General features: G+C 41.8%; 2 protein-coding genes and 1 long non-coding RNA gene across 3 annotated transcripts in view; 2 read left to right on the forward strand and 1 right to left on the reverse strand.

The window, feature by feature from the left end:
* Positions 1-19,946, forward strand: part of LOC119896748 (NLR family CARD domain-containing protein 3-like) — a 172,154-nt gene that overhangs the window by 111,030 nt on the left and 41,178 nt on the right. The window lies entirely within an intron of this gene.
* The window catches only part of LOC119916213 (NLR family CARD domain-containing protein 3-like), a 795,320-nt gene that overhangs the window by 8,764 nt on the left and 766,610 nt on the right, over positions 1-19,946 (reverse strand).
* Positions 158-3,001, forward strand: LOC119917918. Its single transcript, XR_005447370.1, has 3 exons — positions 158-936; positions 1,377-1,456; positions 1,704-3,001. It is a non-coding gene; the product is annotated as an uncharacterized LOC119917918 (long non-coding RNA).

The raw sequence follows: 19,946 nt of genomic DNA on the forward strand, positions 1-19,946 counted from the left end.
GGAGGGACTCCCTCCTCTCTGTCCTCACACTGACTCATGCTGCTCAACTCACATCCACTTTCACTGGAGAGGAAACACAAATCATTCATCTGCACATCAACTCAAATCCTCCTTTCCATCATTCCTCCTGGAAAAAGATCAGCTGCTCCTCCACTGATTGGCTGCTAGTTTCTGTTTCATATCAGTGGCAGCTGAATGCAGTCAGACAGCAGCGTGAGGCAGAGGAAGCTGCCATCAGCTGCTGGACTTCTACTATCAGTCCACTAGATGGAGGCATGAAGCTGCAGCCCAGCACACACACCTGCATGGAGGAGCGGTGATAACAGGTGTTGTGCCGAATTCTGCCTGCCTGCCGAGAATTGCATGCACCTCGCGAGTGAAAACGGTCATTTATGCTGAGAAAAGAGGTGGATGCAAATCTCTGCAGGTAGCCTACAAAATTTGATCTGCCGAATTATGCATCCACCTCTTTAGGTCCTTTTACGGAGATACCGGAAGAGGTGGGGAGATTCAGTGTGTGTTAGGTTACGACGTGTTGGAATAAAGTCAAGCTAAGACAACGTACCGCCTCCTCATCTGTATTAAGGATATACAAAGATAGCAACAGGTTTACGTGACAGACACTTTGCTGATCAAACGGCGTTATCACCACATATATTTACTGAATGTCAAGGAATGGTACTTCTACTAAGTGTATTAAAATATTAAAGACTCTAAACGTTCATAAAATATTTACTTAGAATCATTTATCACCATTGATGAAGGCCACAAAGAATATTATAGCGTTTAAAAGCAGCATTTGGAGGTGCACGCAATTCTCGGCATGTCGACAAAACTCTGCTGAACACCGGCCGAGCGCTTAGAGTCTCAGACAGCGGCTCGTCTCCGCCTCCTGCACAGGCTGCTTCAGGCAGGAAAAGATGCCTTCAGTCATTAGTAAGTGGAGCTACACCAACAACAACTCCGAGGATAAACTAACTGTAGTTCTGCTCTTATTCCACTGTTTAAACTGCCAAATATATCAACATGGCGGGTACAAGTGCCTTGCGTTATTTATATTTATTAACCAGTGTTCTGAGTTAATTTAACATAATATTTTTACAGCAACAAGCTAATAACAGTTAGCCACAAGATGCGCAAAGATTCATTCAAGTGTAAAGCAGTGAAACATTCGTTTACATTACGTTTCCAGGGATCAAACAAGCTGCGCCACGACGACCGAAAGTAACCGAAACCGAAAGTAAAGTTTAAACAGGACACAGGCTGTGTGTGCTGGTGTTATTGCATAATACATTTTGAAACTCATCTCTTTATTTATTTTTGCAGGTGCACAAGATACAACATTACTATGAATAACAGGTTTTGTTTCTTGACAGGTACAAAACAAATTACTTCATGTTGGATAAGCTTCAGATGAAAAGTCATAACTAGGTGATGTTCTAAGAAACAAACCAAGGTGATGCACAATAAAACATTTTATTTATTTAATCTCTGTGGTGTTGTTGTAGGTGATGGATACCTCCTGGTTTGTTAGTGCTCCTGTGTTTCCCCACTGGTATACTGTTAATGTTTGCACGTGTAAATCTTATGCACAAATTTTTGCATTCTCTGCACAAAGAGCTTATTCTTTATTAGTAAAAAACATTGAATTACTTTAATGTGCTAGATAGTAGCAGGCTGATTATTATTATTATTTCCTACAGTGTGTTGGTCCATCGTGACACTGCTGCAGGAGAGGAGGAGAAGTGACTGCTTCCACTCACACCATCAATAATCCAATCATAGGAAAGATGCCCAAATTCATTTGAAATACATTGTTCTTCCAAATTAGTACCCATAATGCAGCTCTTTTAGTTTTCTATCACAGCTCATGTTTAAAATTAGTCTGTTTTGTTTTAAACCCTCTGAACCTGGAAAAGCTCAAAAATCCAGCATCGTAACTGCTGCTTAAAATCGCACTGCAAGAGAAGCACTTAGGGGACTTAATCTGTTAATAATCTGGATCCATTTGGTTCCAAGGTGGAAGGAATGTATCGGAGCTTCCCACTTTGGTAACACATACATGTTTTGGTGTTGGTGCTGTGAACAACATGCAGGAAGATGACAACAACGATGCACCAGGTGCACATTTTAGACAGAGAAGATGGATGGTTTGAAAGAGGTGTCAAGGAAGGAATCTACACCAGGGTTGAGAAGCCGTCGCTTAACAGAGTCAGCCACCACTTATCCCCCACTTACAACGCTGTCCTATCATCACTTCCCAGGAAACTTAACAAACGTTACCTCTTGGCCTCAGGTGAGGGTGACTGGTTTCTATCAGATCAATGTAGTGAAGCAAAAGGTACAATATTCCTTTCTGAAATGCAGTGGAGCAGAGCACAAAGTATACATGAAATAGAAACGCTCAAGCAAAGAACAGAACCTCCAATGTGTGCAGAAACTGCATACACTGAGTACCTCCTCACTTCCCCTAATGCTTGAGTTCAGTAATGAAGCAGCTGGTCTTAAATAATTTACAGTAATTGTCCTGACTGTACTGATATGAGTCTTCTTGGTAGAACATTTTGGCCCTATTTCTAATAGGGTCAACGTCTGCATATATAATACACATAGAAATCTATACTTTAAATGTGTTTATTCTCTACAGCATAAGAAACATTTAAACACAAATACTGCAGGAATACCTTTTTTTATGACTGGTTTAGATGATGTTTTCCCTGACGTCCACTGGATGGCAGCAATCTCTCTACATTCAGAAACAGGGAAATCCAACTTTTGTACTTTTTAATGAACATTTCTGCTAATGTTTGTGTTGTTTATTAGTTTTGAGTGTGAGGAACAGTTCCAAAAGACTAATAACAGACACTACTAAGCCATTTCCAAATGCAGAAAATATTTATTTATTTGGGGGTTGATTCATAGTTTTGTCTTTTTGATTGTTAAATCAAATGTACTATTATAATCTGTCTCCACAAAATAATTTTACTTGTGGTTGTATTTATTAAAATGGATACATTTACACATGTTGCTATGGCATTTTTTTCTTCCATTGTTATTTCCTGACGAAGAGATATGAGGCTTTGGTCACTTTTAATTTGAAAATCAGCAAAGAAGTGGGACCGGAAGCAAGTGTACTGTGGATAACATGCTAACTTTTTACCGTTACCATATATCCCTACTGGGAGTTCAGCAGCAGAGCCTGCATGTGAGGATCAACGTGTTTAAGTGGACTCTGTTTAAACTTTCGGGATGTTTCACCTCAGACTCATCTCCTGTTAGCCAAGAATGCTAAAGGAAGTTAGCTTGTCAGCAGGAAGTAGCCGGAGCCGGAGCTCGGCCTCACAGTGTGTATTTTATCAGAGTGAGCTGCGTGTCTGTAACGGAGTGTGTCTGGAGGAAAAGCTGCTGTAAACATGTCTAAAGTCCAAACGCTGAGAGCTTTTGTCCAGCAGCGACTAAGTGCGGCTGCTGAAGAGATATTTGAGCTGTTTGAAAGAACGATAGCAGAGTACGAGGAGGAACTTTGTGGACAACGCAAACTACTGGACGCTGTTTTCAAGCCTGAAGTCCGGTTACACAGAGCAGGTTTGTGCACTTTACTGCTTATTCTCACTGTAAACTGCCTTTACTGCAGTAAAAGTACTAATACCACTCTGTGAAAATACTCCACTGCGAGTAAAAGTCCTGCATTCAAACCTTCCTTCAGTAAAAGTATGTGAGTATTATCAGCAACATGTACTTACAGTATGACAGTAAAAGTACTCACAGTGCAGTAAAATGTTCCTGTCAGAGTTTCTCTGTTATATCTGATGTTTCTGGATTAATATTCCTGCTGCATTAATGCTGCATTTTACTGCTGCAGATGTTTAAGGTCATTTTAACTCCTTTGTATCCTGCTGGGAAGTTTAATCTGCAGAAATGCATCACTGTTTATGAAATGTGAGAACCACGTATCTCTAAACAGTCAGTGAAACAGCCTGTTTTCATCTTTGTGAAGATTCATTTTCCAGCTGATCCAAATGGGGGTTTGAATGTATTTTAGACATTGTGTAAGATGTGGTTTTGGTTTAATTTTGCACCCTTACCGTTTTAAAGTGAAATTCACTGCTATCGTAAATAAGGACAGCTGTACATTTGTTAGGAAAACATTACGATAAAAACAATTTGCAAAATGTGCAGAAAACCCCCAAGAGCATTGTGTAAAGAGAGAGAGAGATAATGTGCCTCTAAAGTTGAAAAATGTAAGTCCGATTTTTGAAATTCTTCAAACCTCTTGTGGAAACATACCATTAGTCATGTGGATGAATTCTTTTGGTGTTTGAAATGGGTTTACCAAAGTCTTGGGGTCACAAAAGTAGTGATATATATGAATAAAATTGTAGATAATGCATAATAATTGTCTAAAGTGACATTTTGAACAATCGTTTTTTGAGTGTTGTCTGTGACTCTACTTTGACCTAATGTTAGAGGGACTGAAATAAAACAGGACCGTATAATCACTTCCTACTACATATCAGGTTTTATGGGGATGTGCAAATACAAAACAAGCATTATTTTAGGTCTTTCTTTCAAGTAAAATGTTTACTATGTGTATAAAAGCCACACAGAAATAAAACACACTATTGACAATATTTACATAATGTACAAATTGTCATGTTTTAACTTTTAAACAATATTTATATATAAAGACTAAATATGTATTAAAAAACACAGGAAAGTCCCACTATTTACATAATTTGCATGTTATGAGCATAGCCCTGTGTCCAAGCTGGTTAAAACCTGGAGATGGAGAGCGATGGCTGGGTCTTTGTCCGTCTTCGAGCTGGCTCCTGAGTAGATGGGGGTGCAGGTTGCTGTTGGGGTCCTGGTGGTGACCTGGTGGTGACCTGGTGGTGACCTGGTGGCAGGCACAGGTCACGCTGTCTGTGTTTCACTGGGCCCTGGGCAGCTGGGAATCCTCTCAAAAAAACAAATTAGTCTCATTCAGTATGAATATACTGAACATAAATGGATAAAATGATATGAAAGACCATATCTGTACAAGTACTATGATAAAATAGTCAATGGCCAAAACATATTTACTCATCACTACAAGAGATAACGTTATTCAAATTGTGAATGGAGGTGAAGATATATCACATTAGTTATCTAAAGGATATCACATAGAACAGCCTACATGCCTACAACGTTATGATTTATAAGTGTATCCCACTTCTGCACAAGAAAATAACTTCCCTGGAGTCAGTTTGTCAAAGTTCATGACAACTTACTGAAACACAAAGCAGCACAGACGCAGCTTATTTTAGCCAAAATGGTCACAGTTAGCCAAGCACTAAGTGCACCATTGGAAACAAGGTTTTATAAAATAAATGCGCTTACCCCATCGTCAAATGGATCTCTTTTGTGTAATCCTCCTCATCGTAAGAATCAAAACAGTCAGGCCCCGAAACTCGTCTCTCATCCTCATCTCTGCTTTCCAAAACCGCTGCTAGAACTTCTTTCAATGTAGTCATCTCCACCAAAAACTGCAACCTACTGTTATTTTTGTGCATGAATGGTTGTGATTTTGTGAGTACTTGGCATTAATAAATTCTGAAAGACCAATAAATGAACAATAAAAGACCAACGTTGACTGTTTTCCTTGCACAAGAATTTTATAAATAAAAACAACCCACAATTAATATTAGGCCTGTAGTAGTGATACGCTTTATAAGAAATTTTATGAATATAGTTGCAGGTGAGGCAAAAAGTTAATTTCCACCCCTGGTTCCAAATATGTCGGACAAAATGTGCATAATTTATCGACACATTTTAGAAAGTAGTTGTGTCAGTGGTTTAAATGTTAACAGGAAGTTGGAATTTTTAAGATGTGTGTATGTATTTCATTATTCTCCACAGACGTCCAGCTGCTATTGGTGAGTAAAGAAGAGGTTCCCCCTGAGCAGCAGGAGTGGAGCTCCAGTCTGGACCATGAGGACCCACCAGAGCCCCCACACATTAAAGAGGAACAGGAGGAACGCCTGATCAGTCAGTCAGGAGGGGAGCAGCTTCAACGTCTGGAGGAGGCTAATTTCATCAAATTCACATTCACTCCTGTCCCTGTGAAGAGTAAGTTAGATGAAGAGAAACCTCAGTCCTCACAGCTTCATCAAAGACTGAGACAAAAAACTGACCAGATGGAAACAGAAGCTGATGGAGAGGACTGTGGAGGACCAGAACCAGCCAGGAACTCTGATGCAGACGGACATTACAACCGGCTACTCATGACAAGATTTCACTCATCTGAAACTGAAACTGATGACAGTTGTGACTGGGAGGAGACCAGAGAACCTGAGTCAGGTTAAACCCTCTGCAAAACAGTAAAGTACCTGTAAGTGATCAGGAATGTTGTACTGGAAAAACATCAAGCAGCTCCTCTGAATGTGCTACAAGCTTTGGCCATGAGGTACATCTGCAGGAGCACAGTGGAGAGGAGCCACTTAGTTCTGTCTGTGGTAAAGGATCAGTTTTAACCAAACACTTAACAGGTCATACAGGAGAAAAACCTTTCTGCTGCTCAGTTTGTAAAAGAAGTTTCAATAACAGAAGCAGTTTATCCAAACACATGAGAACCCACACAGGGGAGAAACCGTTCAGTTGTTCTGTCTGTGGTAAAGGATTCACACGAAAGTCAGATGTGAGACGACACTCAACTGTCCACACAGGGGAGAAACCCTTCAGCTGTTCGTCTGTGGTAGGAGATTTACACAAAACTCAACTTTGACCTCACACATAAGAATTCATACAGGAGAAAAACCCTTCAGCTGCTCAGTTTGTAAAAAAAGATTCCGTGACAAAAGCTATATGTCCACACACATGAGAATCCACACAGGGGAGAAACCTTTTAGTAGCAGCGTTTTTGATACATTTTTTGAGATCACAGGAACCTCACAAAGGTGAAGAGGTCATTTAGGATCTTAATTGTCATGCTAGTCATTGAACTCAGTTTCCCAGTATCCTCCAAAGGTCACGCAGACGCTTGAACTCGGCCTACAGACCCAACTGCAGCCTCAATTGGTCAAGACCTGTGACTTCAGACACCTTATTGATAAAACCACAGCTCTGTTTCCTCTTTTCACCTTCTTTCCACTCGGTTCTTCTCTCCCTTGGCTCCGCTACCTCTCAGGAGGACACTGCCTGTTTTGACGCCACAGCGGCCTCCCAGCTTGGCCTGCTCAGACCGGACAGCCGCTTAAGATCCTGATGGTCAACATGTTGTTTTAAAATGTGATTTATAAATGAAATGACTTTAGTTACCTCCCAACATCACAGTTTATTTCTATTTGAATGGACTCTCCTGGTCTTTGCTCTCATTATGTGTAAAACACGAACAGTTGATTCTTAAACTGCTCGGACTGTCTTTGAGTTTTATCAGTCAGATCTCAAGTCTTTGTTTCAAACTTTGATTTTACACAGTTGGACAGCTGATGTGTTGTATTTGTTGTATTTAGTTGCTTTTAAATCAGAGGTTTTGGATTTTCCAGCCTTTTTCCGGACAGTAATCAGATGCCATGTGGATGTTGAGAGTTGTTGGCTGCTGTAATCATCCTTCAGCTGGGTGTCTTCTTCAAGTATGTTCATGCAGTTGTTTTGTTTTGACTCAGACTGCTGAGATCATTGTAAAGATTTGTTTCTCTGGCCCGCTCACTAACACATCATTGGTTCAAATGTGTGGCTGCTCTTTAGTAGCTTCATGGTTATTTTCTCAAGGCTTAAACATATATTCTCATTTGTTTTAAGGAAAAACTCAATGACAGGTGTAAATAAGTAAATACAGTGTTTGTTCCTTACTAATTTTCTAATGATTTATGATGTGTAATCCATTGTAAGTTAGAAATAAAAATGTTTTAATAACTGTGTGTCATTTGGAAAACCAAATAGTTATTGATCAGTTAGTAATATAAACATTATATGTAGCAGTAATTGTAAATGACACCGTTAGACTTTGTGATAGTTCTTTATTGTTATTTTTTTTATATTCTTCAAATTTATAAAAAATAAACAGACAGCACAGAGAGAGGTCAACACCTGCAAGAGAACGGGAGGGGAGCAAGGGGCGGAGTAAAACAAAAAACAAACACAAAATAAACAAAAACAAAGAGACAACCAGCCGAACAGCAGTAATAAACAGCTGACATAGGAAGACAATTGAGAGAGAAATGAAAACAAGAAAAAATTAGGCAACATAAATAAACAACTCAGCACTGCTGTGAGAGCTGAAATAATAATTAATATAAATAAATAACTGAATGAAAAACATCAAGAATAATTCTACCAGGGAGAACCTTTGTTTGTTTGTGTGTCGATATGTGAGACTGTATGTGTCTGAGTGTATATGTGTGTATATGTTTGTGTACATAAGCCTGTTACAGAATGTAGTTCATAGTGGGAGTGGGAAGCCACAACGGTACCACACCGTCTCCAGCGACAGGCAGGCAAGACCCCCAGTTGCAAATAGGGGCGGGATGGAGGTCAACTCCCAGATGAACAGCAACGCGAACGCAGAAGACCTGACCAACAAACACCAAATACACTGGCCATCCAAATGCCAATTGACAACGCAATGCCATCGGAAAGCAAAAGGCGGAACCCGCTGAAGAGCGGCACCCGGACCGACCGCGGCACGCACACAACAGAGGCCAGTGCCACCCTGGGACCGGCACCCAACCGCCGCGGAATGGGCAACCAAACCAGCAAAATGCCACGAAATTATCAACAATAGTGCGCAAGTGACGACCCCAACCCGCGCAAACACAATGACACCCACCGCCCGGCAGCTCTCCGTGTATCCCGCGCGCACGGCCGAGCAAATGAGAGAGAGCAAGCGGCAGAACACAAAAAACACCATCAGTAGGTCCCAGCCCGGCAGCAAATGTGGCGCCCAGGCCACGGTGCACCTGCTGATAAAAGTCCGCCGCCACCAGCGCCAGCCCAACATCCCCCACGCACAGCACGCCCTCTGGCTGACATGCAACGCCAGCCGAACCAGCAACGATGCAAAATCAACTTGCTTAGCTGCATGTCACCAGCAATTCACCCACCTGTGAAGGGCAGAGAACCTCAGGCACACGCCCAGAACAAACCCGGAGCATCTGGACAACCAACTACCTCAGTCTCCAGAGGAGTCTGACAACCGGCCTACAGAGAAACAGGGGAACACGGATCTGAGGCCAATGAGGTAAACCAGGGACACAAACTAGTCCCCCCAAGCCAACCAGGAAATGCCCCCCCTGGACTAACACAAACTAACGCCCAGCAGCCGCCCAGAGACCCTGCACAGAAAAAAAACAATGCATGAAGATGCATCGACAATCGCCCACAATCCTATCGCAGCCCTCCGAGCCGCAGCCAGACCGACCCACACCGTGCTGCGCCCAGAGACCCCCACCCCAAGTAGCCAGGGAACCCCGTGACTCCCCAAAGCGCAAAGGACCCCAGACCGCATGTCCCGGGGAGAGCTGCGCCCTGCCCCAAGGGAGAACAGTAGAGAACCGTGCCGAGGAACTCCCAGCTGCCAGGGAGCGTTAACACGGGGAAACCAGGGCCGACATTCCCCTAGCCCAGCCGGAGGCATCCCCCCCCCAGAGTGCAGGCAGAGCCAGCAGCCCCCGATGTCCGTAAACCCGAGGCGGTCCCGGCCCTGGATGGGAGCCCAGTCCTCCAAGTCAACCACCCCCAAGAAAGGGGTCCAAAACCCTGACAACACTGGATTCTCGAATGCCCCACTGTGAGAGAGGTGGCAGGGGGAAGCAGCGGGAGCCCCACCCCTGCTGAAGAGGGCCCCGGCGAGGAGAGGAGACCATGGGCCCCCGTCCAGGGACATACCACCCGCCCCAGGAATGAGCAAAGACCCGATTCCCCGGACCCCAATGTCCAGGGGGGCTCACGCCCCCCCGACCCGCCCCAGGTCAGACGAGGCGGACACCAGTCAAGATCATAACTTGGTTTGAGCCTCTAAACGTCTTGGTCTTGTCCCGGTTTTGATAAACTCTGGTCTTGGTCTTGACTTGGTCTCGGTTTGGGCAGTCTTGACTACAACACTATGTTTAAGGTGTGTAACACCCTTTGCTGCACGATGGGGGACCTTTCCTTCAAATGTGACTTTGCCGGTTAACATGTAGTATTTTTTATTTCTGAAACTACTCTAACATTTCATGTTTCCATTCACAGGTTAATGACGCAGCCCAAAGGTTATGTTGTGTTTAATAAAAAAATGCTCTTCTCTGATGGAGAATTCAACTGTTGTTTTTATTGAATCGTATTCATCACGCACGAATATCTTACAACAAAATAGCCGACATTAAATGACAGAATAATAGGACATGGCACAACTAGATACAGAGAGGGATCAGTAACAAGCAACAAAGGCATTAAAGATAAATAGCTAAGTCTTTATACATTTGAACTGTTAATGACTATATAATGCTTCAATATAATGTATGATTTATATTGATGTAATATTTTTCATATAAGATGAAAAGATTCAAAGAGGCTTTTATTTACAATGAATATCAGTCTTTTCATAAAATAATATTTATTTTCTGTTAGTATCTAATAACAAAGTCATGTTCTTAAATAAATATCTGACACAAACACAAAATGAATGACAAATGCTTTCAGTTTCGTTATTGCTAAAAACACACTTTTCCTCAACATCAAGCCTGAATCTTAATACAACTTGTTTATTTGATAAACATATTATAGCAGTGAGTGCAGAGGTAATGTCAGATCCTGTTTACGCTGGGGAGATGGTTGTTCATCTGAAAGTTGGCTGCTCTATTTATGCACTAAGCGGATTAGGGAGCTCGATTTGGCTGTGAAGTGACGAGGGTGTAGTTTCGGAAAGGCCCCGAGTAAGACAGTAAGAGTAAGTAAGATAGTTGCTCGTGCGACCTCTGACACACATAGCAACTGAAAGTCAGCTAAATTAAGTAATATAGATTATAAATGTTCTATGTTGTTTAAATTTACTCCATGCTTTAGCCACAATTGAAAAATATAAATTAAGAAGTACAACAATAAATACATTTTTCTCAGATTATGCTTTTCTACTGTTTACTTTTATTTTACTTTATGGTATTTCTAGATTCTGGAAAGATCTGGGTTTTATACACAGCCATATGGGGTTGGGGGACGCTTTTATTTTGAAATAAAGTTCAGAAGTGGTACCGGAAGCATTTCCGGTGGTACTTCCTGTGGCTAACATGCTAAATTTTCCTTTCGTATCGTGAGATGCAGCCGGAGTTCAGCAGCAGAGCCTGCATGTGAGGATAAACGTGTTTAAGTGGACTCTGTTTAAACTTTCGGGATGTTTCACCTCAGACTCATCTCCTGTTAGCCAAGAATGCTAAAGGAAGTTAGCTTGTCAGCAGGAAGTAGCCGGAGCCGGAGCTCGGCCTCACAGTGTGTATTTTATCAGAGTGAGCTGCGTGTCTGTAACGGAGTGTGTCTGGAGGAAAAGCTGCTGTAAACATGTCTAAAGTCCAAACGCTGAGAGCTTTTGTCCAGCAGCGACTAAGTGCGGCTGCTGAAGAGATATTTGAGCTGTTTGAAAGAACGATAGCAGAGTACGAGGAGGAACTTTGTGGACAACGCAAACTACTGGACGCTGTTTTCAAGCCTGAAGTCCGGTTACACAGAGCAGGTTTGTGCACTTTACTGCTTATTCTCACTGTAAACTGCCTTTACTGCAGTAAAAGTATGTAGTATTATCAGCAACATGTACTTACAGTAAATAATAATAATCTTTATTTATTGAGCACTTTTCAAAAACAAGTTACAAAGTGTTTCAAAGAAGGTTAAAATCAAGGGCAACTGCACTTGGTTGAAGATACTGGAAGACGTTTCGTCCCTCATCCAAAGGACTTGAAAGAGGTGTCAAGGAAGCATCTACACCCGGGTGGAGAAGCTGTCATTGAACAGGGGAGGGGGTCTACGCCACCACTTATCCCCCACTTACAGGTGAAGATACCAACGATGGTCGTTCAGTCTTGGCCACAGGTAGTCTTAATGACTGTAACGACTGTCGTCACAGCAACCAGGAACACTAACGAACCAGCGGTATCGATGACCCGGGATAACGACCCCACTGAGGTTAAATAGCTGAGTTTCCCTGCCAGTCAGTCAGAACTGAAGAAGTCCTTTGGATGTATCTTCAACCAAGTCCAGTTGCCCTTGATTTTAACCTTTGTTGGATAACTACGACCTGGATGACTGAGAATCAACATAGACAAGTTACCAAGTGCTTTAACAAGTGCAAAGGCAATAAAACATAAAAACAAAGACACAATAAAAACAAGAAAACACTTAAGAGACTAAAATACATGTAAAAAGTAAATGGAAAAAAGAAATAGAAAAAAGTCAAATACAATCGCGAAAGGCTCTCCTATAAAACTAAGAAGGGACTTAAGAGAGTTCACTGACTCAGCCGACCTGATTTCCTCGGGCAGGCTGTTCCAGAGTCTCGGGGCCCTGACAGCAAACGCTCTGTCCCCTTTAATCTTCAGTCGAGACTCTGGAACAGACAACAGACCTCTGCCCGAGGATCTCAAGGTACATGCTGGTGCTTACGGGACTAAAGAGATATAACAGAGCGAGAGGCCATGAAGAACTTTAAAAGTAATGAATAAAACTTTAACAGCTATTCTAAAACATACTGGGAGCCAGTGTAATGAAGCTAAAATAGGAGTAATGTGGTCATATTTCTTTGTTCTGGTTAAAAGCCTGGCAGCTGAGTTCTGGACAGTCTGGAGTCGATCAATAGATTTTTGGGTTAAACAGGTGAAAAGGCAGTTGCAATAATCCAGGCGTGATGAGATGAAGGTGTGTCTGTGTCCTTAAAAGTTAACATCCATCGTTTTGATATATTTGTAATCTGGTAAAAACATGATTGAACAAGCTTTGTGGTGTGCTGCTCGAAATGTAAATTACTATCAAACCAGACACCAAGGTTCTTTGCAACAGGCTTAATGTGAGTCTCTAGGCAACCAGCAGGTGGCAGTATTTCTTTGCCATCTGCTGAGACCCAAAGACCAGGATCTCTGTTTTGTTCAACCGGAGGAAATTATTTGACATCCAATCAAAGAGGCAGTCGGTAAATGAACTCAGCATTCCAGGGTCTGTGGATCTGACGGGCAGGTACATCAGCATAAACATGAAAATCATAGTTTTTTGATGACGCTCCACGGGCCAGCTGGTCAACTCAAAATAACCATTAGTAAACTTTTAATCGTCCATAGTTTTAGACTGCACAGCGAAAATTTGAAGTCGATCGGACTAAATCTCTAGAAGGAGTTTGTTAAAGTACAAAGTGTATAAATCTCCCAAAATGACCATTAAATCCAAAATGGCCGACTTCCTGTTGGGTGTCGGGTATCGCCCAAGAGGCTTTTTTGTGCGTCTGGACATGATACATGTGCTCTGTAGAGGGCGGTAGCGAGCCATTTTGTCACGCCCATGCGGGAAACTCATAAAATAATTTTGTTTTCGCCGCGTCTGAATTATGTGCAAAGTTTGTTGAGTTTTCGAGCATGTTAAGGGCCCCAATCTGGAGGTTACTTTTGCAGAAAAAAGAAAAAATATAATTCATTCAGTTTCACGGGGGACCTCACACGTTTCATGCTCGGGCCCTAATAATTTAACACAAGTCTTACTTGAAAGCTAGATTATTTGGATATCATCGATGGACGATGGCATCGGGTACGCTCGCGGGCGGGGAGGATCGAGGAGCAGTCGTCTTTTATGTGTATGTGTTGCAGTTGATATTTTAAAAGCACGGAGCAGGTAAAGCGTTGAATACAGGATGCAGATGTTAGTTTCGATTGTTTTGATGGGCTGCGTCATTAACAAGCCCACAAGTGCTGTGATAACGAATTGCGGGAGGAAAAATGCGGAATAAAGTCGAGTTCTGCGTCTTTTAGTGTTAGGTTTAGACTTCATAAAACGTGCTGCTGATGGAGAAAGTGGAGTACACGGGCGGGGGGGAGACAGAGAGAGGTGGGGCACGCCGGTGTGTTTACTTGAGGTGTAGGCTTGTGGGCATTGTCTATCAGCCCAACCCTAGTGCAGTAAAATGTTCCTGTCAGAGTTTCTCTGTTATATCTGATGTTTCTGGATTAATATTCCTGCTCCATTGATGTGGATGTTACATTTTACTGTTGGAGATGCTTAAGATCATTTTACCTCCTATATATCCTGTTGGGTAGTTTAATCTGCAGCAATGCATCATGGTCTATAAGATCATCATGTGTTGGTAGAGAATCACGTATCTCTAAACAGTCAGTAAAACAGCCTGTTTTCAGCTTGGTGACGATTCATTTACCAGCTGATCCAAGTGGGGGTTTAATTAGTTTATGTATTTTAGAGCAAAATTGTGTAAGATGTCGGTTTTGGTTTAATTTTGCGCCCTTACCATTTTAAAGTTTCCCGTTTCAAATTTCACGTGTTCTCTTGACGCCGTCGGATGACACAACCGCTGTCAGCTTGACTTCAACACTCCTGTCACAAGACGGCAAGTTGTATAATCTCAAAAGCACGGCGATCTGCCGGCCCTAAAAGTCATGTTGCCAGCTCCTCCACAACACCGGCCCTGCCAACTGATGCAAGAGCACTTACGTTACAGTACAGACGTTACCGTTATCTGAGTGGGTCATTTAGTTTGCTTAAGTTAACTCGAGATTTATAGTTTGAAGCTAAAACTGTGTCTCTAAAACCTCTGACTGATTTCTTCTCGTGTCAGTAAGTTTAACAAAGGCATTCATCAAGAAAGCGCAACAACACAAAACATAGCAGTATTACTTAATAGCAAGAAGTGCATCTGTCCTGCATCATTTCTGTTGTTTTAGATCGCGCTATCAAGTACAAGTCAGTCCGATTTTTACTCTTGTCCGGTCTCTTGCTCGCACTCGCTATTTTTCTTTCTGTCGCTTCCTCCAATGTCTTCTTTGGTCTCTTTGCAGCCTCTGCCATGATATCCATACAGAGAATACAGAGCTGGCTTCTAGCAAAGAACTTACATCATACATTATATACTTTTTGCTTCTTCTATTAGCTTGCTGTTGAGTTTTATTGAAGTGTTGTGGTGCTGTAAAGCACATCACTGTTCCAGCGATAAATATGTCTTAATCTAAAGTTACAGTCTGGACTAAGCAACCGCCGCTCCTGAATGCATATGGGGGAAACACTGGGACTGATGATGTGTTTCTAAACAGAGTATTTCACTCATTTCATTTCCCTTAATACACATGCGTACCAGAATAATTTACGATGCCTGATTAAAAACAGTTATTTTTGTGCATGAATTGGTTATGATTACTTGGCATTAATAAATGCTGAAAGACCAATGAATTAACAATAAAAGACCAATTTAGACTGTTTTCCTTGGAAAAGAATTTTATGAATTAATATTAGGCCTAAGGCAGTGATACGCTGTATACGAAATTTTAGGAATATAGTAGGAGAGGGGGGTTCTTTATTTCCTTTTCGCCTTGGCAGGTGAGGCAAAAAGTTAATTTCCACCCCTGGTTCCAAATATGTCGTACAAAATGTGCATAATTTATTGGCACGTTTTAGAAAGTAGTTGTGTCAGTGGTTTAAATGTTAACAGGAAGTTGGAATTTTCTAAGATGTGTGTATGTATTTCATTATTCTCCACAGACGCCCAGCTGCTATTGGTGAGTAAAGGAGAGGTTCCCCCTGAGGAGCAGGGCAGGAACTCCATTCTGGACCAGAAGGACCCACCAGAGGCCCAACACATTAAAGAAGAGTGGAGCTCCAGTCTGGACCATGAGGACCCACCAGAGCCCCCACACATTAAAAAGGAACAGGAGGAGCACTTGATCAGTCAGGAGGAGGGGGAGCAGCTTCAAGGTTTGGAGGATTCTAATTTCATCAAGTTCACTCCTGTCCCTGTGAAGAGCAAGTTAGATGAAGAGAAACCTCAGTCCTCACAGCTTCATCAAAGACTAACTGAGCAGATGGAAACAGAAGCTGATGGAGAGAACTGTGGAGGACCAGAACCAGCCAGGAACTCTGATGCAGATGGACATTTACAACCAGCTGCTCATGACAAGATTTCATACTCATCTGAAACTGAAACTGATGACAGTTGTGACTGGGAGGAGACCAGAGAACCTGAGTCAGGTTCAAACCCTCTGCAAAACAGTGAAGTACCTGTAAGTGATCAGGAATGTTGTACTGGAAAAACATCAAGCAGCTCCTCTGAATGTGCTACAAGCTTTGGCCAGAAGGAAACCCAAAAGATAGAGGAGCCATTTAGTTGGTCAGTTTTCAGAAGAATATTTGGTCAAATGGAAATTCTGACACTCCCCATGGGAGATAAGCAATACAACTGCAGCGTTTGTGGCAAAAGCATTCCTTGGTCCAAGCTTAAGTACCATCAGTGTGCTGGTCGTCAGTCCTCACACTTTCTCCAAAAGCAAACTGAACAGAACAAAGATCCAGAGCCTATGAAAACTGAAGCTGATGGAGAGGACTGTGGAGGACCAAAACCAGCCAGGAACTCTAATGTAGATGGACATCTGCAACTACCAACTCATGACAAGATGTCACACTCAGGTTTAAACCCTCTGCAAAACAGTGTACCTGTAAGTGATCAGGAATTTGTACCGGAAAAACATCAAGTAGCTCCTCTGAATGTGCTACAAGCTTTGGCCACGAGGGATGTCTGCAGGAACCCAACGGACTCCAAAAAACAGGAGAGGAGCCATTTAGTTCTTCTGTCTGTGGTAAAGGATCAGTTTTAACCAAACACTTAACAGGTCATACAGGAGAAAAACCTTTCAGCTGCTCAGTTTGTAAAAGAAGTTTCAAAAACAGAAGCAGTTTGTCCAAACACATGAGAACCCACACAGGGGAGGAACTGTTGAGTTGTTCTGTCTGTGGTAAAGGATTCACACGAAAGTCAGATATGAGACGACACTCAATTGTCCACACAGGTGACAAACCCTTCAGCTGTTCTGTCTGTGGTAAAAAATTCAGACAAAACTCAAATTTGACCTCACACATGAGAGTTCATACAGGAGAAAACTCTTTCAGCTGCTCCATTTGTAAAAAAAGCTTTGGTTCCAAAAGCTGTATGTCCAGACACATGAGAATCCACACAGGTGAAAAACCCTTCAGTTGTTCTGTCTGTGGTAAAACATTTTCACAAAACTCAAATTTGACCTCACACATGAGAGTTCACTCGGGAGAAAAACCCTTCAGCTGCTCAGTTTGTAAAAAAAGATTCCGTGACAAAAGTTATATGTTCAAACACATGAGAATCCACACAGGTGAGAAACCTTTTAGTTGTTCTTTCTGTGGTAAAATATTTTCACAAAACTCAAATTTGACCTCACACATCAAGAGTTCACACGGGGGAGAAACCGTCTAGTAGCTTGTAGTAGTAGTTTGTTATAAATGTTTTGGGATCACAGAAACCTCACAAAGGTGAAGAGGTCATTTAGGATCTTAATTGTCATGCTAGTCATTGAACTCAGTTTCCCAGTATCCTCCAAAGGTCACGCAGACGCTTGAACTCGGCCTACAGACCCAACTGCAGCCTCAATTGGTCAAGACCTGTGACTTCAGACACCTTATTGATAAAACCACAGCTCTGTTTCCTCTCTTTTCACCTTCTTTCCACTCGGTTCTTCTCTCCCTTGGCTCCGCTACCTCTCAGGAGGACACCGGCCTGTTTTGACGCCACAGCGGCCTCCCAGCTTGGCCTGCTCAGACCGGACAGCCGCTTAAGATCCTGATGGTCAACATGTTGTTTTAAAATGTGATTTATAAATGAAATGACTTTAGTTACCTCGCAACATCACAGTTTATTTCTATTTGAATGGACTCTCCTGGTCTTTGCTCTCATTATGTGTAAAACACGAACAGTTGATTCTTAAACTGCTCGGACTGTCTTTGAGTTTTATCAGTCAGATCTCAAGTCTTTATTTCAAACTTTGATTTTACACAGTTGGACAGCTGATGTGTTGTATTTGTTGTATTTAGTTGCTTTTAAATCAGAGGTTTTGGATTTTCCAGCCTTTTTCCGGACAGTAATCAGATGCCATGTGGATGTTGAGAGAGTTGTTGGCTGCTGTAATCATCCTTCAGCTGGGTGTCTTCATCCGGGACTCAAGTATGTTCAATGCAGTTGTTTTGTTTTGACTCAGACTGCTGAGATCATTGTAAAGATTTGTTTCTCTGCCCCGCTCACTAACACATCATTGGTTCAAATGTGTGGCTGCTCTTTAGTAGCTTCATGGTTATTTTCTCAAGGCTTAAACATATATTCTCATTTGTTTTAAGTAAAAACTCAATGACAGGTGTAAATAAGTAAATACAGTGTTTGTTCCTTACTAATTTTCTAATGATGTTAGATGTGTAATCCATTGTAAGTTAGCAATAAAAATGTTTAATGTTTTAATAACTGTGTGTGTCATTTGGAAAACCAAATAGTTATTGATCAGTTAGTAATATATACATTATATGTAGCATTAATTGTAAATGATCCAAGAGGATTCAAGGAGGGGAAAGTGAGATGGAGATGACACCGTTAGACTTTGTGATAGTTCAAACATGGTGGCGCGCAACTAAATCAACATTACATTAATCAGACAATCTGCCAATTTAAGCCAAGGCCTGTACTACGACTGTTGAATAATGACCAGACTAAAGTCTTCTTCGCCCCTCAGTGTTTTCTCTCTCGTCCTCCACTTTGCAAACAGCGACATCAAATCACGTCGTCTGCACTCGCCCACAGCGTAAGCTCATTGTGCGGCAGTAATAAATTGTCCGTGAGAAACTGTGCACTAGTTATATGGATTAAATGAAGGCTCGATGTAATCTATTTGAATTTATCAATAAATCCTTTCAGTCCTTGTCACCATGATGAGAAACAGAAAAATACACTTCAATCATGATACCACTAATATAGATGCACATCCAGTGGCAGTGGGTCGATAAAGGGCGTTAAGGCGGCGTGCCCCCGCTCGCCACATCCTAGACCTTCAATGACTAGGTCTTTTAAAATATTAAAAAGGTTGAATTTTTTAATAACAGGTAAATTTTACATAGGGAGTGAGCAAAATGATCTGCAATAAAATGAGGATTGTACATTAGAGGTGGTGATGGAGCGGTGGATGAGACACATGCCTTTGGTTTGAGAGACCTGGGTTCAATTCCCCACAGCGACCCATCACATGGGCCTTCCTGAAACTGCTTGCTCCTCCTTCTTCCACTCCGTTTGTGCGTCTGGAGGTCCGCCACATTGAGCGCCATCTGAAACCAATGAGGGTGGAGTGGTAGTGGGTTGTTAAACCCTGCAATGCCGAGTCAGCACCGATGCCGGCTTGTTGAAGGTGTGTAACACCTTTTGCTGCACGATGGGGGACCGTTCTTTCAATTTGCGTTCCATGTGACTTCGCCGGTTAACATGTACGATTTTTTAATTCTGAAACAACTAACATTTCATGTCACCATTCACAGGTTAACGATGTATCCCAAAGGTTATGTTGTGGTTATAAAAAATGCTCTTGTCTGATGACAAAATAATTGTTTTTATTGAATCGTATTCATCTGATAGGAAAATCTTCAGCCAAAATACAATAACCTACATTAAGCGACAGAATAATAGAACATGGCACAACTAGATACACAGGATGTACATGTAACAAGCAACAAAGGCATTAAAGAAAAAGTCTTTATACATCTTAACTGTTAAAGACTATAATGCGTGATGTATTTGAGGATGTACTCTTTATGATATAAGATGAAAAGGTTTAAAGAGGCTTCTTTACAATGAATCAGTCTTTTCATAAGAGTAATATTTATTTTCTGTAAATATCTAAAGTCATGTTTTTAAATATTTGACACAAACACAAAATGAATGACAAATGCTTTCAGTTTCC

The sequence above is a fragment of the Micropterus salmoides genome, unplaced genomic scaffold (genome assembly GCF_014851395.1).
Source record: "Micropterus salmoides isolate LMB-PRFRI ecotype aquatic unplaced genomic scaffold, ASM1485139v1 Ms_hic_scaffold_1, whole genome shotgun sequence".
Classification (NCBI taxonomy): Eukaryota; Metazoa; Chordata; class Actinopteri; order Centrarchiformes; family Centrarchidae; genus Micropterus; species Micropterus salmoides.